Source organism: Protopterus annectens, chromosome 17.part0, assembly GCF_019279795.1.
Source record: "Protopterus annectens isolate FY-2018-M chromosome 17.part0, PAN1.0, whole genome shotgun sequence".
Classification (NCBI taxonomy): domain Eukaryota; kingdom Metazoa; phylum Chordata; order Ceratodontiformes; family Protopteridae; genus Protopterus; species Protopterus annectens.
In genome coordinates this window covers 751,769,455-751,795,561 of record NC_056751.1, presented here as the reverse complement: position 1 = coordinate 751,795,561, position 26,107 = coordinate 751,769,455, and the positions used below count along the sequence as shown (strand labels likewise).

The 26,107-nt window shown below is 38.6% G+C and overlaps 1 protein-coding gene across 1 annotated transcript in view; it reads right to left on the bottom strand.

The window, feature by feature from the left end:
- LOC122791344 (C-factor-like) overlaps window positions 1-26,107 on the bottom strand; it is a 429,108-nt gene that overhangs the window by 157,040 nt on the left and 245,961 nt on the right. The gene's annotated exons all lie outside the window — the stretch shown is intronic.

The window sequence follows — 26,107 nt, the reverse complement described above, 5'->3', positions numbered from 1 at the left end:
TCAAGCAGAGTGCCTCTTTGACCCTCTTCAAAAAGAAACTTTATGATTGGATGGGAGATAGGAAATTCACCCTGGGGATCACATTAGTTGCCCTGCTAGACAGGGGTCCAGGGAAGTAAATACTGTGGGAAGAAATAGCCAGGGAATTGTTATGGCTAGGCTTGTATAGGCCCTAGGGCCAATAGCCTAGTACCAACCTACGAACCCATGAACCTATGTGGGCTGATCCCTCATTATATCCTCAGTCAAAATCAAGGGTCTAGTGCTGATTTCCACTTTCTAAGAATTTCCCACATACCTGGAGTAGTTTGATGCATCAGATTGTACTATTCTTGATTTCGGCCACACAAAAACATAACCCTTCTCAAAACCCAGACAATCACACTGGATTTTAGATTTCTTTTGCTGTATCAGCTTTTGCTCATATAGCCTGACATGTTCCATTACATCACTTGTGTGGGTCTCTGCTCCTTCTATAACCAATATATGTTCAATCACACCATATTGCCTCTGAATCTCCACACTTAATTTTTCCTCCATGGGTGCAAAATAATCAATAAGCAATTGCATATATGCATGACTGGTTTCAAGACTAATCTGTTGCCATTTGGCTAACAGATCTGGATATAAGTCACCAAGAACCAATCAACTAACCACTTCTGAGGCAAAGGGAGCCAATGACAAGCACCATAATTGATCCAATCGCACACTGGCAGTAGTTTTCATGTAACTGCGGTATGGTCAAACTGATAAAAGTCTTGAATGGCCAAAAATGTGCTGCTGACTGGTGCTGCAAGTGACAATATAAAAATGGTCCTGGAGGATGCACAGCTGCTGCCCCTTCTCCCATCTGCTCACTTTGGAGAGGAACCTGGCAGTTCTTCTTCCAGCTCTGACTCTTACTGGTCCAGGTAAGTGAGCTTTAAATGTGGTTGTAAGTTGTTACTGACAGGTACACCAGCAGACCATTCAAAACTGTTTTTTTGTGGAAGGTTTTGTTTTATTACTTTTTATATGCCTCTCCCCAAAAGAACTGGAGATGGGATACTTCAGATCTTGAAACATCAGATAAAGTTGTTAATGTGTTATTTCAGTATCATTGTAGGTGATAGTGGATGGTGCCTTTTAGATCTAATCCAGGTGCATGCAGCATATCTCTGAACTTCTTATCACAAGAAATGTGGACAAAGCCAAAAATAATGGGGAAACAAAGACCCCAAAATGGGGACAGATTTTAAATATTGTTCTTTTAAACTTAAAAAGTTGCTAGAGTCAGAAAAAGGTCTTCATTAGGTTTGTGTACCTTTCGACCATACCTCTCAACCTCTTGTACAATAAATCTGGACAGAACCACAGTAATAGGGACAGATTTAAATATTGTACTTATAAACTTAGAAAGTTGCTAGAATAAGCACTGAAAAAAAAACCTCCAGCTTTACTCCGTTGCATATCGCCTACTCAGAGGTGATCTTTGCCTAACATACAAAGCTATATCAAATCCAGAGCTGTTGGAGATGCTCCACTTAAAGAAATCCCATTCCCTCTGAGCTACACGCTCTAGGGACCTAAACCTTGTCACCACAATAAAGAGAACATGCTGGAGGGATAGATTCCTGTCCCAGAGACTTCCCATACTCTGGAACAAACTACCTATCTATATCAAACAAATGTCCTCATTAGCACTGTTCAAGAAAAATCTTGATTGGATGGGAGATAGGAAATTCAACCCGGGGATCACTTCTGTGGTTCTGCTTGACAGGGGCACAGGAAAATAATTTTCTGGGGTGGCGAAAGCCTGGGTAACTTTTTGGCTAGGCTTATATAGGCCCTAGGGCCAATAGCCTAGTACATACCTATGAACCTATGAAAACCCTGCTTCCATTTCCAACATCCTATCTTTGTGAAGTGGGGTTTTTTGCAATGGCAGCAACCAGAATGAAATTACGGAGTAGACTGGACATAAGGAAGACACCTCGGGTGTCATTGTTTCTCATCACCCCTATAATAGGACCATCTCACTGAAGGGAAACAAGCTCAGGGCTCCCACTGATTCTGTGTTATGGAGAGTTGTATTTATTATGCTTTATTTTTATACTCACGCGATGGCTGGTCTGTTCCTTGGTGCAAAAAAGGTTGGAGACCGCTGATATACAAAAGTATGTGGTAAACTTATAGGTCACTTCCTTTTGACATGGCTGGTAGGACATGCTTTAGCAGTGTGCAGATTAGTTGTGGAAGTTAAGTATTAGTTATCGTAAAAGCTAAGAACTAATGAGACTAAAAAGAAGGCTACAGTAGATATTAGTGAAGTTGTAGCAGGGGATCCATCAGTTTCAAATCATATTAATCTGATTGTCAATAAAGCTATGAAACAGGTAGCAATATTAATGAGGAATATAACAAATAGAGGTAGCCCCACTATGCTGAATTCTTATAACACGTATATCAGGCCCATTTCAGACAACAACAGTCCTTTCTGCAGTTATTCCTCAAGTAAGTTAAAAAGTTTTGAATCATTCCTGACAAGATTCAGTAAAAGAATATCGGCAGCTTGGGTTATGAAGACAGATGCAAGAAGCAACATCTTTCCACTGTGCATTATTGTTATTGGGGGGTTATTAGGATTTATACTCATACATGAAATTCTAACATTATTATTACATTTACAAATTAGTATCAACACTAACACCCAATGACATAATCATTTAAAGTTTTGTATAAACTTTAGTAAGACAAAGAAAAGGAGATTGTTCATTAATAATGTATCCCAATTTATTGGAACAAACTACCTTTATATAGTCATAGCTCTCAGAAGTTGGATGTCTTTAAGGAAAATCTTGATAAATAAGTTGATAAGTATGTCCACATTCCTTGTTTCACTTTGGCTGTGCCCCTAGAACTCAGTGACCCTCAGTTATGAACTTCTAAACTCTTGATCTCCCATCCATCTCCCTGCCTCTTTCTCTTCTGACTTCTCATTTCAATTAATTCTGCTTTAGTCTGCAGTTTATATTAGTTTTCTTGGTGTTACTTTTTATTTTAAAATCTTGGGCCTGTATTTGTCTCCAGCTTCTGTTTCAAGTCCTTGTCTGTTTTCTGCTTCATTCCGTATTCTATTTGCTTTCCAACGTTTTCATATAATGTAGCACCTCACTTCTCTTACTTAGCCTATAGGCATATCTTTCCATCACTGGCTAATACTCTCCAGTCCTGTCGTTATCTGCTATCACTATCCTCCTCCTTCACTATTACTCTGTCAGCTACTCTGCTGTTTTCTGGCCTCATTCGCATTTATTTTTATTTTATGTTCACCACATACTTGCTGCTTACTTCTCTTTTCACGCTGGCATCGTTCTTAGCAGTTATTACTGTAGGCTAGGGCATCATTTCAATGACACTCCTAACTTATACTGCATACTCAAGTTTGTATTTCTCTCCTCTTGTGCAATTACACGACTTCCTGATGCAATCTCACTGTGACTCTTCTACATAAGTGCACAGCCATTCTCACTACCATGCGTATTACCTGTCTCTCTTTCTCTGCCTCACTGTTATTCCCAGTTATTGCAGATGTCGCTAGCTCCCACCGCTCATTGCTTCGTCTGTCTCCCTGCTATCTTCACTCTTTTACATTTTCATGTAATAAAGCCGTGTCCCACTCATGTTTGAGTAAGTCATCAAATCCCTTTCTACCAGACTAAAATCCTAGTTATTATCTGGTAGATTTCTTCAGTTATATCGTTTAGCCATCTTTTAATCTCATGTAAAAGAATGCTTCCTCCTTTTTTATCATCCAGTATTATCCCTACAAATGTATTACTCATCAGCTTGGTACCTGCCTGTTAAGGCATTCCCTTCTTTACTGTAGGGATCCCGAGCTAAACGCTGGACTTCTATGCTCTAATTCATCTCAAGATTTTACCATCATAGTTACATCATCTCCATTTTAATTATCAAAACTGACATCATAGATCAGTACTAGGCTAACTCTCCTTGTGAGCCATTTTAAGTCTAGCCAATTATCCCTTGTGAGACTCAAACCCGGTACCTTATGTTGGTAAGGCAAACACCTTAACCATTAGGCCACCCTCCCAACCTAAGAAGCACACGACATTTCTAATATGGGATGCCTTCTTTATAAAAAAGATTAATCTGAGATATGGTTACACAGTTATCAGTACTCCCATTATCGGTTTGATTGAAATCTGCCCAGAGCTTTCTCATTGTCAACCATTCCCTGCTGCTTTCTCTGACCACTTGCTGTCTGTATGCAGTGACCAGCCAAGTAAGTGATCTAGCTGTGGAATGCTTTACCTGGTTTAATAATAGATTAAATGATCGCTGATTGTCACCCACTGTGCCCCCCCCCCCCCCCCCAGTTTAGCATCAGATGTGATTACATCTGAGATTTCCTTTAGCTGTCTTTAAAACACAGAATTGTCTGGAACTGCTCATTGCTCCTTTCATCTGCTACCATAGCAACCAACGCACTAAATGCACTGCGCTGTCACTTTGTGAAACAGTCGCAGCTGAAGAAACTGTTTGGGAGGTCCAGTTTCTAATTTTGTTACATTTTTTTACTAATGGAGGATTGATAAAAATGGTCAGTTTAGCAATTCATGTAGTAATCATTCTACCACTGACTGACTTATGATTATGTCAGCACAGTTTCTGACCAGGACATATTACTCAGAACACACTTATCAACTGTGTAAAAACAATCTATGAAAGCAATGTATCTGTGTTTGGTAATTTACACCATTACCAAGCACACATAAATTGTAACCCTACCTCTGCTATGTACCTCTTAACCTCTTAACACAAGAAATCTGGACAAAGCCAAAAATAATGGGGGACAAACTCTTAGAATCAGGATCAGACTTTAATTATTGCTCCTATAAACTTAGAAAGTTGCTAGAATAACAGGATATGTGTCACCATGCATTTTCTGATGGATATGATGTTTGAAACACAAATCTCTGTCATATTTTAACGCCTTCAATCCTCAATAATTTACCATAAAACCATGAAATGTGGCTCTATAACTCTCAATTACTATTAAACCCTAAGGAAGCCAAATGCATTCTGTTTACACCTAAACAATACTCTAACAAACCTCTCTTTATCATTACTTCTTCTGATGAAACTAAATTTGAACTTGCAGCTCATACTAATCTCCTGGGTTGTCATCACAGACGACACAATGAAATTTGACTTTCGCATAAAGCAAGCTATCAGCAAAATGCATAAAAAAAAATCTGCCAGTTTATATCAAACTAAATCTTGCCTCACTGACCAGAAGAGATAATCTATTATTCATATTCTACTATTACCCACCCTCAGAAATGCTGCTCCTGTATTTGTCAACTTGCAAACTACCCAAATAACCATGCTAGAAAAATGTTACAACAAAACAGTTTAATTTGCAGCTGATATGTCTTATAGAACATGTGACTGCATGGTACTAAAACAGATAAATTTATTAGAATTGCCTCACTAATATTCACATAAGTAAAAACTATTCCATGTCTAATTTTCCAATCAGAAAAGTGTCATACACTAAAAGTATTATCCAAACTTTAAAACTCCATCTTGGACTTTTCATTCTACTCACAAATTCTTACTGTGGCCAGTTACATCAAACAATATCACACCGTATTACTCTCACATCTTAATAGTTCCCTCTTATTCAGATAAACTAACAACCTGAAATCCTTCAAGCTACTAATGAAACAACACTTAAAATTCTCCTGGCTTTGCTCATGTACCACACCTGGCTAATTCCCCTAAACCTTCCCTAGCTACTCTGTCCCATCCTGCTCTGAAAGGACCACCTGGCCAGTCATTTTATATATTTTCCTGTACTGTTACATCTCCTTGGCCGCATACAATGTATCATACTCTCCCCAACTGTACATTGTTATGAATGTTCACTTCACCACTGTCCTACAATTATAAAATACTAGGAATCTAAATTTTGTTCGTCTAAATACTCATTCTGATCTACCTTTCAGTGATTTCTCATATCAATGTATTGCCTATTTGATGGTTCTAACATGTTTATGTGCAGACTATTCATATGTATCCCGTCCGTGTTTGTTTTTTCACTATGTAGACTCAAACAGGCATTGTTTTTCTCATTACTGTATGCTTAAACGATTTATTACACTATGCATATCTGCATGTATTTATGTATGTATGCATGCTACATTCTGTCTCTGTCTCATGCAGCTTTTTTTCTGCAGGCCTTTGCTGAAAAGGGGGTTTCAACCCAGTTGAACTTCCCTAGTCAACAAAAACAATAAATCAATTAATAAAATGTCAGTGTTGACTTTAGATTAGCCGTAGGTAGAAATCCTTTCAACAAATTTACTCTCACATATTGGAATCTAATTACCTGAATCTAGTAGAAATTAACTTATAGGTACAGATACTACAAGGATAGTGACTGACTCTCTGTTTCTTAGATATTCTAATTTCTTTGCTGTAATCAATTAACTTTACCTTACTTTTATTTATTAATTCATTTTCATAACTGCAATTTTCCAATATCTCCAAGGATTTTAGTGACAAATGCATTTGTATAACAAGATACTGACTTAAAATGTTTAATGCTTGATGAACGTAATTTAACTGTCAGTATATATGTTGTATGAGTAACACATTATGTAATTATGTGCACCGTTATAGCCATGCTCCTTGTTTAAAGTGTCCAGTGCTTAATCGGCTCACTATTTTTAGCTGACACCATGTATTCTGGGTGAAAAGTATAGGTAATTTTGCATGTGCCATGAGCTTCAGCTTAAAAGTATCTCTGGACCCCCTGCACCACTCAGTCTGTGAGATCTGCCCCCCATATAGCCTATCTCTAAATATTTAAACTCATTGTTTACATATTTAGAAATTAGATACCTGGGGTAGCACTCTTGTAAAAAATAAATAAAATAATAGTGTGATGTCCCCTTCTCTGGGCCAGTAATCAAGGAGCCTGAATCCTCACCACTGACATCAGTGAGGGCCGTTCACTTGAAACAAAAATAGATACACAGTATTTCCACATGCAGCTGTCTTCATCAAGCACAATTTCTCTTAAGAGCACACAGGGAACATAGTCTGGGCACTAGGTTTCCCTATCTCTCTCTAGTCCTCCTCACAGGTGTAGAATTGAGTCCTTGGCCAAATGTCCAAGCCAAGTCCTCCAACACTCTCTCTGTGAAACCAATACTCTGTGTCCCTGCTCAAAGTAGATGACACCAGCACTCTTTGAGATTTGATTTTCACACACACACACACACACACACACACACACACACACACACACACACACACACACACACCTGGGAAAGGTTGGCACAGATTTACTAGCTATGCCCTTCTGCCCAGACTATAAAGTAATTACTGCCACCAGACACTCCAAAGCCAGCTACTCTAAGGCTTTTAAAAGGGTACCCAATTATAGTGAGTGAAATTAATACTAACACAAATGGTAAGGATTTCAGGGGTGGCCACAGTGTCACCAAATAAATATAAGTACTCTTAAAAGTTAAAACATCCTCTAAAAGACCAGCCACAATGAAAAGTTTAAATATATTTAATAATAAATAAAAAAACATGAACATACTAAATATATATTTACAATAAACCACAAAGTTTCTATCAAATATTAAAATAACACAGATGAATAGATTCATACAGATACAGAAAAACAGTAATTAACTAGTCTTACTTATTTTCCTGACTGATCTCAAGAATTACTATTCCCTGGTTGAACTATGAACCTATGACCCTGGTTACTTACTAAAGCAAGGCAAGATGAAGTAGGTGAGGGGTCCTTCTTTGTTAGGTTTCAAAAGCAGACTGCCATGAGACTTCAGTCTCATCTAATATTAAAACATAATTTTAGGTTGGATTACAGAATGACATCACATACATCTGGTCATCTTACTTCTGGTTCCCATACTGCCCGCCGTTACTAGAAACTGAACCAGAATTATAGCACATATGTGTTGCCATACACACAGATAGAGCTTTGGTAAGACCTGTTGCAGTTTCTGGAAGTCATAAAACAATTTCAAACTTCTACCCTTCCAGAGTAGCAATTAGTTCACTGCTAAAGACAATATAGAAAGCTTCCTAGTACAGACCTTTTGTTTCTGGCTGCATTGAGACCTTTGAGATACAATCTTTATGGCCTAAATTAAGTAATTTAATTTCAAACTATTTTTTAAAGTTAGCTGGACTGAGATTAACCTCTTCTCTACCTTTATCATGTGTTACAATATATTAATTTCCATAGTTACAATACAGTCTGAAACAAAGTCAGGTACCACAGAAAAGGAACTCAGTACTGCCTTGCATTTAAAAAATAAGCTGCTTTAATGGTAGTTTGAAAAGCATAAATGCATTTAAAATCACAGCATTTTCCTCTTATTCAGTCAGACTTCATCAGATACATAAAGCTTCAGTTAAAACCACACACACACACACACACATATATATATATATATATATATATATATATATATATACCTCAAAATATACCACCAATTAAAACCACAACCAATAAAAATTCTCAATGTTCCTGATTAATTTTGATCAAAGTATGATTTGCAAAGTGCCTTAGGCATTAAAACATTGAAAGTACATAAAATAAATTGCACATTGTAAAAGCATAATGAACATCTAAAATGTGACAGTATAAAATGGTGACAGCATAAAAAAAAGAATACTATATTTCACAGCTTAACATATTTAAATAAAATGTTTGATTTTGTTAAAATTCACTAGTTAATGGAGTGCATGTTAAAACTTTAAAATGTATTTACTCCCTCTAGTGGTTCTTTTGTAAAATGACATATTTAATGTGAATGAATAAAACACAATTTCTTCTTTCAAATCTTAGCAGCTCTCAGATTTAGTAAGGGGGCTATGGAGGTATAATCATTGAGCCCTGGTGGGCTGGGGGCTTCCAAAATCAATTGCCACCAAAGCTCCCTATATTCAATCTTTTCCTCCCAATGCCCCCCCCTCTAACTTCCTTCTTTATCTGTTCAAGTACAAAGAAAGAGTAACATGCTCCGTGACATATTAGTGTATGTTTGTAAAGAGCATTAGACTCTTTTTTTAGTTTAGATATTGTAATGATGCTCATAAATCCTTCTCCTTAATTTTCTCTCCATCGTTCCGACGTAGAAGGATTTACATTCCCCACACAGAGCTAGGTAGATCAGTCCATTAGAGTCACAATTATAAAATTGTGCACTTTCTATCTATTTATTCCTACTTGGTAAGAATATTCTCACCTTGTTTGATATGTAAATACACTGGGTACATCTTCCACATTTATATGTTCCCTTCCTTTTCTTATCACCACGTCCATTTTTGTAAGCATTTTCTAATAATCACTTTATATTTTGGGAGTTCCTGTAGACCGATTACCTTTCTCATACATCCTGTGCAGGCATCAAACTGTAAAACTAGAGCCTTACCAAAATTTTCTTCCTCTGTAACTATATGCCCTGGCAGAATCTCCTCTATTATACCTAGTATAGGTTTAAATTTTGACTTTCTACCCACTGCAACCTCTCTTTTAACTTCTACAATAAGGCTGTCAGGATACCCTCTGGCTCTAAAAAGCAGTTCAAGTAGGTTGCTTTCTTCTTCATAATCTGCTTCTTCTGATACCACTCTGCTTGCTCGGACATATGGTCCTTTAATAATATTTTTCTTGTAATGGGCAGGATGTGCACTATTAAAATGGAGAAAGGAATTAGAAAATTTTTTCTTTCTATAAATCTTTGAACAAAACTTGGTCTCTTTCTTAAACATGTCTATATCTAAAACTGCAACTTTTCGTTGTTGATATTATATGTGAACTTTAAAAAGATGTTGTATTATTTAAATAACATAAAAACTCATCTACAATTTCTATAGTCCCCTTCCATAAAATGCCTATGTCATCAAGGAATCTCCTATAGAGGTTCCATTGGCTTTATTTCATCATTCCATAATTCATCCGTTACTTCCCTTACGAAGTCGCATGAATCCCTCAATATCTGCCTTCTCTTCAGCCACAATTCTTTAAGCTTAGCATCAACAAATTTTGCCAAAGGCAAAGTCTTAGACCCATCTGCTGACACTATGAGTATAAACTGGGGGGGGGGTGGGGGCTTCATCTCATCCTTATGGATTTTGGGATTCCAAATATTGATGGTATTTTAGGTTTTGTTACTTTCAAATAATTGTAGGGTTTTTGTTCAATCAGACCTCCCACATCATGTCATCTAAAACCACATCTATCTTCCTGAAGGCAATATTAATCTCATTTAATGACACACTAGAATATTTACTGGTGTCATTTAAAATTCTATTCATCTTCCCTTCGTAAGTAATTGAATCCATTATTACTATCCCCCACCTTTATCGGGTTTCATAACCCTTACTTCCTTATTCCCCCTCAGTTCGTCTAACACCTTCCTTTCTTCTTCACTCATATTTGCCGTGTATTTAACCTTCATGTATTCCTCTCTAAATCTTTTTTCTACCACTTTTTCAAAATTTTTTAATTGAGGGTGGTTGGGGGATTGTATGTACTCTTCTTGGTACATGTAGTGGTCGTATTATTCTGTTCTGGTAACATTAGACCCAAATTTACTTTTCTAATAAATGTTTTAAGGAATATAAGAACTTTCACCAAGTCCCCTTTCTTCTGGGGAATGAATTTTAAACCTTTTGATAAAAGACTATAAAATGTTCATTTATTAAAACAATGTTGCTAAAATTATAAATAGTAAAACCAACCCTAGTGAATTTGTACTCATTGCCAGCTTCTCCTATAATGCCACCTGTTAAGCCATGAACCTTGGGGGTTAGGGGTCACATCAGGCATTAATACCTCATCCCCCCCCAGTGAAAATTTTGCTGCTGATAGTTTTTGTTACCTTTATTTTTTGACCTTTCTGCTCTTCTCAATGTGGGATATTCTGAAAAATCATCCCGATCGCCCCCATTATTACTAATGTGTGCCCCCTCTTGGTTATCACCCCTCCATTCCTCATTTTAGTACTAAAACTGTCACCCTCCTTTCTTTTGTTCACCCTAGGTAGTGGGCAGTTTGTATGTTTTTTATATTCATTAATATCCCTTTCAAGTTTCTTCAACTTCTTCTGTATAAGTTCATTACAATTTTCATCAATGCCTGCCGTAACATTATAATATTTATCGTTTTCAGAAGCTACGGTAAATATTAAATCATTTTTAATATAGTCATTAATTTCCTCCATCTCTTTTTGCAGTTTTACTCTATTCCTTTCATTGTCCGTAATCATAGCGTTAAGCACATCAAAACCACATTTATCAGAAATTTCAATAAGTTCTTTATGTAATAAACCACCACATTCAACATTATTATTAAATTTCCATATCTGTAAGCCATTAGGCACAACATCTTCAGTAATGCATTGCCTTAAATATGCATTTTCAATATATAGCGTTCTGTATTTCAACATTAAACTAGACATTCTAGTCAGTTTAACATTGTATGAATCAGGCATTGGTAATGCTGTTCTTGTTTTATCAGAAAAGTTAGAAAAAAATGAAACTTGGAACCAGTCTTTTAAGTCTATTTTACTTGCCATGTTTTGTGCAGTCTCTGAGGCATCTCTGTTGCCTATCCCTGGTGGAATGGTCACTTTTTCTGCTTCATTTCTCTAAGGGAGAGAGCCTGTTGCTTTTACAATGCTTGGTGTATGCAAAAAAGTCCTCATCTCAATTTCTTTCGGTATTTGCATTTGAAAATCCACCTTGTTTCGGCCGTACATCGCGCCCACCATGTTTTCCTCTCATTTCACTTACTCCAGCATTCATAACCTCTTGTATCTACCCATTTCGGGCCTTGGTGGCCAATTCAATCATGGATTGGCTCAAAGGAGTTAAGAGATCAATCTGTTCAGAGAGATGGCCAATCAACTTCCTCGTTTGGCCCACTTCATCCGGCCCAGTTCTGCAGTCACTTGTACTGGCAAGTTCCTATTCCATGCTTAGGAAAATTACCAAATAACTCCAAGAAACTCAAACTGGCACCCAGCAGATAAACTTTAAACCAAAGCAAAGTCAGGTACCACAGAAAAGGAACTCAGTACTGCCATGCAGTTCAAAAAATAAGCTGGTTTAATGGTAGTTTGAAAAGCATAAATGCATTTAAAATCACAGCGTTTTCATCTTATTTAGGTTCATAGGTAAGTACTAGGCTATCTGCCCAAGAGCATTTATAAGCCTAGCCAGAGTGTGTTGGCTTTCACCACCCCTTTAGATTAGTTCCCAGTGCCTCTGAAGAGCAGAGCCATTAGTTCCCTGCGCCTCTGTCCAGCACAGCCACTGCAGTGATCCTATGGTAAATTTTCTGTTTCCCATCCACCCGTCAAGGTTTCTCTTGAAGAGTGCTAGTCAGGGGCTCTGCCTGATGTATATTGGATTCTTGTTCCAAAGCATGGGGAGTCTCTGGGTCAGGAATCTATCCCTCCAGCATGTCCTATTTATCGTTGTGGTAAGGTTTATATCCCTGGAGCGTGTGGCTCTCAGGGATTTGTTTTTTTTAGGTGGAGCACATCCATCAATTCTGGGTTGGACATGGCCTTGTATGTCAAGCAAAGATCAGCTCTGAGTAAGCGGTATGCAACCGAGTACAGCTGGAGTTTCTTTAGTTGGGCTGCATAGGCCATCTGTTTGAGGCCAGTAATCCTCTTGGTGAGGTACTTTTGTGGTCTTTCCAGCTGTTGCAGGTGTCTTGTAAGGTACATCCCAAATTGGGCATTGTATTCTACAATGGGTCTAATAAGTGATGAGTAGAGAGGCACTTCTTAAGCTATGTCAAGAATCTAAGTGGCAACTCACAGATATGCTCTGAGCTAGTGCAAAATAACACAAAATATGCTGAACCTACTGATATTGCCAACATCTTGGCAGATAGATTCAGTGCAAACTTCACCCCCCTCTCACCTCCAAAAGGGCCCACAACAATACTGGAAAAGTGTAGTGTCCTGGAAATCACAGATGCACAGGTGAAAACAGCCCTTTCAAAAGCCAAAAACACAGCGTCAATGGGGCCAGATGGTGTCCCAGGATGCATCTTGCATGAACTACAGAACGAACTAACCCCCCACCTAAACACGCTGTTCATCATCAGCTTCTCCACAAGGCTACATGCCCATAGAATGGCTCACAGCAATGGTTATTCCACTCCACAAAGGAGGGGCCACAACTGACCCTGGTAACTATCGCCCCATAAGCCTGACTAGCCTGGTCTGCAAGGCTATGGAGCGCATCATCATGGAACTCATTAACAAAGACATTGGGAACCTCCAAACACTTGACCCCACCCAGTTTGGCTTTTTAAGGGCAGATCATGTCTACTAAACCTGGTCGACTTCTTTGAGACAGTCACCAAGACCATAGACGAGGGAAAGGTGGTTCACACAGCCTACCTTGACCTCGCCAAGGCTTTCGACACCATTCCTCACTCAGATATTATAGAAAAACTCACCAGCCTGAACATAAACCCCTACGTCACAAGATGGGTTGACAACTGGCTTTCAGACAGAAGTCACGTGGTAAGAATAGCAGGCTCCAGGTCCGACTCTAAACCAGTCACAAGTGGTGTCCTGCAAGGCTCAGTCCTGGGACCCTTACTGTTCAGTATATACTTCTCAGAAGTACAGGAAAACACAGGAGGACTATGGCTAACCAAGTTCGCCAATAACTGCAAACTGAGAGCCATAATTGACTCTCCGGCTGACATGGGCATCCTCCAAAAAGGCCTTACTGAGATGGACACTTGGTGTCAAAATCATGGCCTCAAGCTAAATGCCAAAAAATGCATAGTCATCCCATTTGGGAAAAACAAAACACCCACGAATTACCACACAGGTGGCAGCCCCCTTAATACAGAAGAAGTAATAAGACATCTGGGGACACAGGTAGATAGTAATCTCTCCTTTGACAATCATATTGCCAAAGTAGTTAAGAAATCCTTCTATGTGGCCCATCTAATTACTAAAGGGTTTGCATCTAGAAATAAAGAGGTTATAGTACCCCTCTACTCGTCACTCATCAGACCCATCATTGAGTACAATGCCTCATTTGGGATGTACCTCACAAGATAGTTCCAACAGCTGGAAAGACCACAAAAGTACCTCACCAAGAGGATTACTGGCCTCAAACATATGTCCTATGCAGACCAACTGAAAAAACTCTGGCTGTACTCAGTGGCATATTTCTTACTCAGAGGTGATCTCTGCCTGACTTACAAAGCCATGTCCAACTTAGAATTGATAGACATGCTCCACCTAAAGAAATCAAAGTCACTGCGAGCCACACGCACTAGTGAGATAAACCTCACCACAACAATAAATAGAACATGCTGGAGGGATAGATTCCTGTCACAGAGACTCCCCATGCTTTGGAACAAAATTCCTTTCTACATTAGGCAGAGCCCCTCACTAACACTCTTCAAGAGAAACCTTGACGAGTGGATGGGTAACAGAAAATTCACCCCTGGGATCACTTCATTGGCTCTGCTTGACAGAGGCTCAGTTAATTAATCAATTGTGTGGCGAAAGCCGACACACTCTGGCTAGGCTTATAAATGCCCTCGGGCAGATAGCCTAGTACGTACCTATGAACCTATGAACCTAATAACCTCCTTTGTTCTGGATGAGAACCCTTTTCAGATTAGGTGGGCCACATAGAAGGATTTTCTAACCACCTTGGCTATATGATTATCAAAGGAGAGATTGCTATCTACTTGGGTCCCCAGATCCCTTATTATGTTTTCTGTATTTAGGGGACTACCACCTATGTGGTAGTTCATGGGTACTTTGTTTTTCCAAAGGGGATGACTATGCACTTTTTGGCATTCAGCTTGAGGCCATGATTTTGACACCAGGTATCCGTCTCAGTGAGACCCTTTTGGAGGGTGTCTGTATCAGCCGGAGAATCAATTATGGCCCCTAGTTTGCAGTCATCTGCGAACTTGGTCAGTCAAAGTCCTCCTGTGCTTGCCTGTACCTCTGAGAAGTATATACCAAACAGGAAGGGTCCTAGGACTGAGCCCTGGGGGATGCCACGTGTAACCGATTTAGAGTCGGACCTAGAGTTTGCAACTCTCACCATGTGGGTTCTGTCCATGAGCCAATTTGCAACCCATCTCTTGATGTAAGGGTTAATGTTCAGGTTGGTGAGTTTGTCTATAGTACCAGAATGGGGAATGGTGTCAAAAGCCTTTGCGAGGTCTAGGTAGGCTGTGTGGACCTCCTTACCCTCATCTAATGCCTTGGTAACTGTCTCAAAAAAGTCCACCAGGTTTAGGAGGCATGATCTGCCCTTAACAAAGCCAAACTGGGTGGGGTCCAAAGTTTCAGACTTCATCAGATACATAAAGCTTCAGTTAAAACCACACACACACACACAGACACACACACACACACACACACACACACACACACACACACACGCACACACACACATCTCTCTCTCTCTCTCTCTCTCTATATATATATATATATATATATACCTCAAAATATTCCACCAATTAAAACCACAACCAATAAAAATTCTCAATTTTCCTGATTAATTATGACCAAAGTGTGACTTGGAAAGTGCCTTATGCATTAAAACATTGAAAGTACATAAAATAAATTGCACATTCTAAAAGCATAAAGAACATCTAAAATGTGACATTATAAAATGGTGACACCACAAAAAAATAACATTATATTTCACAGCTTAACATATTTAACTAAATAAAATGTTTGATTCTGTATAAATTCACTAGTTAATGGAGTGCATGTTAAAACTTTAAAATGTATTTACTCCCTCTAGTGGTTCTTTTGTAAAATGACATATTTAATGTGAATGAATAAAACACAATTTCTTCTTTCAAAGCTTAGCAGCTCTCAGATTTACTAAGGGGGCTATGGAGGTATAATCATTGAGCCCTGGTGGGCTGGGGGTTTCCAAAATCAATTGCCACCAAAGCTCCCTATATTCAGTCTTTTCCTCCCAATGCCCCCCTCTAACTTCCTTCTTTATCTGTTCAAGTACAAAGAAAGAGTAACATGCTCCGTGACATATTAGTGTATGTTTGTAAAGAGCATTAGACTCTTTTTTTAGTTTAGATATCGTAATGATGCTCATAAATCCTTCTCCTTAATTTTCTGTCCATCTTTCCGACGTAGAAGGATTTACATTCCCCACACAGAGCTAGGTAGATCAGTCCATTAGAGTCACAATTATAAAATTGTGCACTTTCTATCCATTTATTCTTACTTGGTAAGAATATTCTCAACTTGTTTGATATGTAAATACACTGGGTACATCTTCCACATTTATATGTTCCCTTCCTTTTCTTATCACCACGTCCATTTTTGTAAGCATTTTCTAATGAACACTTTATATTTTGGGAGTTCCTGTAGACCAATTTAAGGGGTTGGTTGCTACATTCCCCTAATCAGTAAAACTAAGAAACTTTTCCCATTCACTTTCGATTACCTTTCTCATACATCCTGAGCAGGCATTAAACTGTAAAACTAGAGCCTTACCAAAATTTCCTTCCCCTGTAACTATATGCCCTGGCAGAATCTCCTCTATTATACCTAGTATAGGTTTAAATTTTGACTTTCTACCCACTGCAACCTCTTTTTTAACTTCTACAATAAGGCTGTCAGGATACCCTCTGGCTCTAAAAAGAAGTTCAAGTAGGTTGCTTTCTTCTTCATAATCTGCTTCTTCTGATACCATTCTGCTTGCTCGGACATATGGTCCTTTAATAATATTTTTCTTGTAATGGGCAGGATGTGCACTATTAAAATGGAGAAAGAAATTAGAAAATGTTTTCTTTCTATAAATCTTTGAACAAAACTTGGTCTCTCTCTTAATAATTTCTATATCTAAAAACTGCAACTTTTCATTGCTGATATTATATGTGAACTTTGAAAAAGATGTTGTATTATTTAAATAACATAAAAACTCATCTAAAATTTCTACACTCCCCTTCCATAAAATGCCTATGTCATCAAGGAATCTCCTACAGAGGTTCCACTGGCTTGCATACTTGGACCCTAAAACAAATTTCTCCTCCCACCTAGCTAAAATTGGGTTTGCATAGGTTGGGGGGCAGGCCGCCCCCATTGCCACTCCTTGTATTTGCTGGTAGAACTCACCATTAAAATATATACAATTGTATCTTAATACCAAGTCAGTTAAATTCAAGCATACTATCTGCTCATTTCTAGGGAACTCTCCATCTTCAAAAATTATTTCTTCCAACATTCTCATTCCTTCATTATGTGGGATGCTGGAAAACAAATCAACGACATCTGTTGTTACAAATTTTATTTCATCATTCCATAATTCATCCTTTACTTCCCTTACGAAGTTGCATGAATCCCTCAATAACTGCCTTCTCTTCAGCCACAATTTTTTAAGCTTAGCATCAACAAATTTTGCCAAAGGCAAAGTCTTAGACCCATCTGCTGACACTATGGGTATGAACTGGGGGGGGGGGGGTAGGGACTTCATCTCATCCTTATGGATTTTGGGATTCCAAATATTGATGGTATTTTAGGTTTTGTTACTTTCAAATAATTGTAGGTTTTTTTGTTCATTCAGACCTCCCACATCATGTCATCTAAAACCACATCTATCTTCCTGTAGGCAATATTAATCTCATTTAACGACACACTAGAATATTTACTGGTGTCATTTAAAATTCTATTCATCTTCCCTTCGTAAGTAATTGAATCCATTATTACTATCCCCCACCTTTATCGGGTTTCATAACCCTTACTTCCTTATTCCCCCTCAGATCATCTAACACCTTCCTTTCTTCTTCACTCATATTTGCCTTGTATTTAACCTTCATGTATTCCTCTCTAAATCTTTTTTCAACCACTTTTTCAAAATGTTTTTAATTGAGGGTGGTTGGGGGGATTGTATGTACTCTTCTGGGTACATGTAGTGGTCGTATTATTCTATTCTGGCAACATTCGACCCAAATTTACTTTTCTAATAAATGTTTTAAGGTATATAAGAATTTTCGCCAAGTCCCCTTTCTTCTGGGGAATGAATTTTAAACCTTTTGATAAAAGACTAAAATGTTCATTGATTAAAACAATGTTGCTAAAATTATAAATAGTAAAACCATCCCTAGTGAATTTGTACACATTGCCAGCTTCTCCTATAATGCCACCTCTTAAGCCATGAACCTGGGGGGTTAGGGGTCACATCAGGCATTAATACCTCACCCCCCCATGTGAACATTTTGCTGCTGATACTTTTTGTTACCTTTATTTTTCAACCTTTCTGCTCTTCTCAATGTGGGATATTCTGAAAAATCATCCCGATCGCCCCCATTATTACTAATGTGTGCCCTCTCTTGGTTATCACCCCCCCCATTCCTCATTTTAGAACTAAAACTGTCACCCTCCTTTCTTTTGTTCACCCTAGGTAGTGGGTAGTTTGTATGTTTTTTATATTCATTAATATCCCTTTCAAGTTTCTTCAACTTCTTCTGTATAAGTTCATTACATTTTTCATCAATGCCTGCCGTAACATTATAATATTTATCGTTTTCAGAAGCTACGGTAAAATTAAATCATTTTTAATATAGTCATTAATTTCCTCCATCTCTTTTTGCAGTTTTACTCTATTCCTTTCATTGTCCGTAATCATAGCGTTAAGCACATCAAAACCACATTTATCAGAAATTTCAATAAGTTCTTTATGTAATAAACCACCACATTCAACATTATTATTAAATTTCCATATCTGTAAGCCATTAGGCACAACACCTTCAGTAATGCATTGCCTTAAATATGCATTTTCAATATATAGCATTCTGTATTTCAACATTAAACTAGACATTCTAGTCAGTTTAACATTGTATGAATCAGGCATTGGTAATGCTGTTCTTGTTTTATCAGAAAAGTTAGAAAAAAATGAAACTTGGAACCAGTCTTTTAAGTCTATTTTACTTGCCATGTTTTGTGCAGTCTCTGAGGCATCTCTGTTGCCTATCCCTGGTGGAATGGTCACTTTTTCTGCTTCATTTCTCTAAGGGAGAGAGCCTGTTGCTTTTACAATGCTTGGTGTATGCAAAAAAGTCCTCATCTCAATTTCTTTCGGTATTTGCATTTGAAAATCCACCTTGTTTCGGCCGTACATCGCGCCCACCATGTTTTCCTCTCATTTCACTTACTCCAGCATTCATAACCTCTTGTATCTACCCATTTCGGGCCTTGGTGGCCAATTCAATCATGGATTGGCTCAAAGGAGTTAAGAGATCAATCCGTTCAGAGAGATGGCCAATCAACTTCCTCATTTGGCCCACTTCATCCGGCCCAGTTCTGCAGTCACTTGTACTGGCAAGTTCCTATTCCATGCTTAGGAAAATTACCAAATAACTCCAAGAAACTCAAACTGGCACCCAGCAAATAAACTTTAAACCAAAGCAGAGTCAGGTACCACAGAAAAGGAACTCAGTACTGCCATGCAGTTCAAAAAATAAGCTGGTTTAATGGTAGTTTGAAAAGCATAAATGCATTTAAAATCACAGCATTTTCATCTTATTTAGGTTCATAGGTAAGTACTAGGCTATCTGCCCAAGGGCATTTATAAGCCTAGCCAGAGTGTGTTGGCTTTCGCCACACCCTTAGATTAGTTCCCTGTGCCTCTGACCAGCAGAGCCATTAGTTCCCTGTGCCTCTGTCCAGCAGTGCCACTGCAGTGATCCCCATGGTAAATTTTCTGTTTCCCATCCACCCGTCAAGGTTTCTCTTGAAGAGTGCTAATGAGGGGCTCTGCCTGATGTATATTGGAATCTTGTTCCAAAGCATGGGGAGTCTCTGGGTCAGGAATCTATCCCTCCAGCATGTCCTATTTATCGTTGTGGTAAGGTTTATATCCCTAGAGCGTGTGGCTCTCAGGGATATGTTTTTTTTAGGTGGAGCATACCCATCAATTCTGGGTTGGACATGGCCTTGTATGTCAAGCAAAGATCAGCTCTGAGTAAGCGGTATGCAACCGAGTACAGCTGGAGTTTCTGTAGTTGGGCTGCATAGGCCATCTGTTTGAGGCCAGTAATCCTCTTGGTGAGGTACTTTTGTGGTCTTTCCAGCTGTTGCAGGTGACTTGTAAGGTACATCCCAAATGGGGCATTGTATTCTATAATGGATCTAATAAGTGATGAGTAGAAAGGCACTTCTTAAGCTATGTCAAGAATCTAAGTGGCAACTCACAGATATGTTCTGAGCTAGTGCAAAATAACACAAAATATACTGAACCTACTGATATTGCCAACATCTTGGCAGATAGATTCAGTGCAAACTTCACCCCCCTCTCACCTCCAAAAGGGCCCACAACAATACTGGAAAAGTGTAGTGTCCTGGAAATCACAGATGCACAGGTGAAAACAGCCCTTTCAAAAGCCAAAAACACAGCATCAATGGGGCCAGATGGTGTCCCAGGATGCATCTTGCATGAACTACAGAACGAACTAACCCCCCACCTAAACACGCTGTTCAACCTCAGCTTTTCCACAAGGCTACATGCCCATAGAATGGCTCACAGCAACGGTTATTCCACTACACAAAGGAGGGGCCACAACTGACTCTGGTAACTATCGCCCCATAAGCCTGACTAGCCTGGTCTGCAAGGCTATGGAGTGCATCATCATGGAACTCATTAACAAAGACATTGGGAACCTCCAAACACTTGACCCGACCCAGTTCTGCTTTGTTAAGGGCAGATCATGTCTACTAAACCTGGTCGACTTCTTTGAGACAGTCACCAAGACCATAGACGAGGGAAAGGTGGTTCACACAGCCTACCTTGACCTCTCCAAGGCGTTCAACACCATTCCTCACTGAGATATTATAGAAAAACTCACCAGCCTGAAGATAAACCCCTACGTCACAAGATGGGTTGCCAACTGGCTTTCAGACAGAAGTCACGTGGTAAGAATAGCAGGCTCCAGGCCCTACTCTAAACCAGTCACAAGTGGTGTCCCACAAGGCTCGGTCCTGGGACCCTTACTGTTCGGTATATACTTCTCAGAAGTACAGGCAAACACAGGAGGACTATGGCTAACCAAGTTCGCCAATAACTGCAAACTGAGAGCTATAATTGACTCTTTGGCTGACACGGGCATCCTCCAAAAAGGCCTTACTGAGACGGACAGCTGGTGTCAAAATCATGGCCTCAAGCTAAATGCCAAAAAATGCATAGTCATCCCATTTCGGAAAAACAAAACACCCACAAATTACCACATATGTGGCAGCCCCCTTAATACAGAAGAAGTAATAAGAGATCTGGGGACACAGGTAGATAGTAATCTCTCCTTTGACAATCATATTGCCAAAGTAGTTAGGAAATCCTTCTATGTAGCCCATCTAATTACTAAAGGGTTTGCATCTAGAAATAAAGAAGTTATAGTACCCCTCTACTCGTCACTCATCAGACCCGTCATAGAGTATAATGCCTCATTTGCGATGTACCTCACAAGACAGTTCCAACAGCTGGAAAGACCACAAAAGTACCTCACCAAGAGGATTACTGGCCTCAAACATATGTCCTATGCAGACCGACTGAAAAAACTCCGGCTGCACTCAGTGGCATATTGCTTACTCAGAGGTGACCTCTGCCTGACTTACAAAGCCATGTCCAACTTAGAATTGATAGAGATGCTCCACCTAAAGAAATCCAAGTCACTGCGAGCCACGCTTTGGAACAAAATTCCTATCTACATTAGGCAGAGCCCCTCACTAACACTCTTCAAGAGAAACCTTGATGAGTGGATGGGTAACAGAAAATACACCCCTGGGATCACTTCATTGGCTCTGTTTGGCAGAGGCTCAGTTAATTAATCAATGGGGCGGCGAAAGCCGACACACTCTGGCTAGGCTTATAAATGCCCTCGGGCAGATAGTCTAGTACCTACCTATGAACCTATGAACCTAATAAACTCCTTTGTTCTGGATGAGAACCCTTTTCAGATTAGGTGGGCCACATAGAAGGATTTTCTAACCACCTTGGTAATATGATTATCAAAGGAGAGATTGCTATCTACTTGGGTCCCCAGATCCCTTATTAAGTTTTCTGTATTTAGGGGACTACCACCCATGTGGTAGTTCGTGGGTACTTTGTTTTTCCAAAGGGTATGACTATGCACTTTTTGGCATTCAGCTTGAGGCCATGATTTTGACACCAGGTATCCATCTCAGTGAGACCCTTCTGGAGGGTGTCTGTATCAGCTGGAGAATCAATTATGGCCCCTAGTTTGCAGTCATCTGCGAACTTGGTCAGTCAAAGTCCTCCTGTGCTTGCCTGTACCTCTGAGAAGTATATACCAAACAGGAAGGGTCCTAGGACTGAGCCCTGGGGGATGCCACGTGTAACCGGTTTAGAGTCGGACCTAGAGTTTGCAACTCTCACCGTGTGGGTTCTGTCCATGATCCAATTTACAACCCATCTCTTGATACAGGGGTTAATGTTCAGGTTGGTGAGTTTGTCTATAGTACCAGAATGGGGAATGGTGTCAAAAGCCTTTGCGAGGTCTAGGTAGGCTGTGTGGACCTCCTTACCCTCATCTAATGCCTTGGTAACTGTCTCAAAAAAGTCCACCAGGTTTAGGAGGCATGATCTGCCCTTAACAAAGCCAAACTGGGTGGGGTCCAAAGTTTCAGACTTCATCAGATACATAAAGCTTCAGTTAAAACCACACACACACACACAGACACACACACACACAGACACACACACACACACACACACACACACACACACACACACACACACACACACACACACACATCTCTTTCTCTCTCTCTCTCTGTATATATATATATATATATATATATATATATATATATATATATACCTCAAAATATTCCACCAATTAAAACCACAACCAATAAAAATTCTCAATTTTCCTGATTAATTATGACCAAAGTGTGACTTGCAAAGTGCCTTATGCATTAAAACATTGAAAGTACATAAAATAAATTGCACATTGTAAAAGCATAAAGAACATCTAAAAGGTGACAGTATAAAATGGTGACACCACAAAAAAATAACATTATATTTCACAGCTTAACATATTTAACTAAATAAAATGTTTGATTCTGTATAAATTCACTAGTTAATGGAGTGCATGTTAAAACTTTAAAATGTATTTACTCCCTCTAGTGGTTCTTTTGTAAAATGACATATTTAATGTGAATGAATAAAACACAATTTCTTCTTTCAAAGCTTAGCAGCTCTCAGATTTAGTAAGGGGGCTATGGAGGTATAATCATTGAGCCCTGGTGGGCTGGGGGCTTCCAAAATCAATTGCCACCAAAGCTCCCTATATTCAGTCTTTTCCTCCCAATGCCCCCCTCTAACTTCCTTCTTTATCTGTTCAAGTACAAAGAAAGAGTAACATGCTCTGTGACATATTAGTGTATGTTTGTAAAGAGCATTAAACTCTTTTTTTAGTTTAGATATCGTAATGATGCTCATAAATCCTTCTCCTTAATTTTCTGTCCATCTTTCCGACGTAGAAGGATTTACATTCCCCACACAGAGCTAGGTAGATCAGTCCATTAGAGTCACAATTATAAAATTGTGCACTTTCTATCCATTTATTCCTACTTGGTAAGAATATTCTCAACTTGTTTGATATGTAAATACACTGGGTACATCTTCCACATTTATATGTTCCCTTCCTTTTCTTATCACCACGTCCATTTTTGTAAGCATTTTCTAATGAACACTTTATATTTTGGGAGTTCCTGTAGACCACTTTAAGGGGTTGGTTGCTACATTCCCCTAATCAGTAAAACTAAGAAACTTTTCCCATTCACTTTCGATTACCTTTCTCATACATCCTGAGCAGGCATTAAACTGTAAAACTAGAGCCTTACCAAAATGTTCTTCCTCTGTAACTATATGCCCTGGCAGAATCTCCTGTATTATACCTAGTATAGGTTTAAATTTTGACTTTCTACCCACTGCAACCTCTCTTTTAACTTCTACAATAAGGCTGTCAGGATACCCTCTGGCTCTAAAAAGAAGTTCAAGTAGGTTGCTTTCTTCTTCATAATCTGCTTCTTCTGATACCATTCTGCTTGCTTGGACATATGGTCCTTTAATAATATTTTTCTTGTAATGAGCAGGATGTGCACTATGAAAATGGAGAAAGGAATTAGAAAATGCTTTCTTTCTATAAATATTTGAACAAAACTTGGTCTCTTTCTTAAAAATGTCTATATCTAAAACTGCAACTTTTCATTGCTGATATTATATGTGAACTTTGAAAAAGATGTTGTATTATTTAAATAACATAAAAACTCATCTAAAATTTCTACACTCCCCTTCCATAAAATGCCTATGTCATCAAGGAATCTCCTACAGAGGTTCCATTGGCTTGCATACTTGGACCCTAAAACAAATTTCTCCTCCCACCTAGCTAAAATCAGGTTTGCATAGGTTGGGGGGCAGGCCGCCACCATTGCCACTCCTTGTATTTGCTGGTAGAACTCACCATTAAAATGTATAAAATTGTATCTTAATACCAAGTCAATTAAATTCAAGCCTACTATCTGCTCATTTCTAGGGAACTCTCCATCTTCAAAAATTATTTTTTCCAACATTCTCATTCCTTCATTATGTGGGATGCTGGAAAACAAATCAACGACATCTATTGTTGCAAATTTGATTTCATCACTCCATAATGCATCCTTTACTTCCCTTACGAAGTCGCATGAATCCCTCAATATCTGCCTTCTCTTCAGCCACAATTTTTTAAGGTTAGCATTAACAAATTTATGTGCTTTCAATGTTTTAATGCATAAGGCACTTTGCAAGTCAGACTTTGGTCATAACTAATCAGAAAAATTGAGAATTTGTATTGGTTGTGGTTTTAATTGGTGGAATATTTTGAGGTTTATTTATATGTGCGGTTTTAACTGAAGCTTTATGTATCTGATGAAGTCTGACTAAGATGAAAACGCTGTGATTTTAAATGTGTTTATGTTTTTCAAACTACCATTAAACCAGCTTATTTTTTTGAACTGCAAGGCAGTACTGAGTTCCTTTTCTGTGGTACCTGACTTTGTTTTGGTTTAAAGTTTATCTGCTGGGTGTCAGTTTGAGTTTCTTGGAGATACAATACAGTCTGACATACAGGTATATGTTTTTTTCTGTCCAGCAGGACCCACTGTTGGTACATTTTTAACACAAGCAGTTTTAGAAATACATTTCTTAATACAAGCATCTGTACAAATCAGTTTGATATACAAATGACATATAATTCTTTACAAAACTCCAGCTAGCAATGCTGGCATATGTTACACATCCACTGCCTTACCTCTCTTGGCATAGCTGGCAATACCTCTCATTGTCACAAATAGTTTGTATATCTTTTTTTTACATTTCTCTCCTCCATAAAAAGAACAAAGGCTTAAAAACTGCACTTTTATGTTCATTTTACTCTTTCCTGTAGATCATTACTGTATATTTTATGCCAATAAACCTGATTTCTTATCACCAAGAGGGCTCAGTCATTTTTTTGTTCCCTAATTTTTCACCTTTCCATCTTGATATTTATCTAATGTGATACAATTGTTGTACACTATATACTGTTCACAAAGATCTCAGAGAAGCTTTCTCACCCCTTCTAGAAGCAAAACGGTACTGGAGAAAAAAAATCATTTTTCCTCCCTTGGATTCACACTAACAGCATCTTCCCATTTAGGCTGATATCCCTTTTGCATTTGTGTTTTAGTTGAGCATTTTACAGCACTATGCAAGTGAAAATGTTTACTCGACTCAGGTGCTGCCTGGTTTTGACTTCCCTTCCTCTGTTCCTTACGTTTACTTTTATTTCAGTTTACTAACTGTTCTATTATCAACCATCACGGGTGTAGCATAAAAGCAGTCTAGGGTAAAATCACCCTTTGTTTTGCTATACTTGAATTTGACTTTATGCTCTTACAACTGTTTTCTCTAATATATTTGATTGCAGGCTGTACATACTGAAATGAAGTTGCTAGATTTTGATCCCTTTTGACTT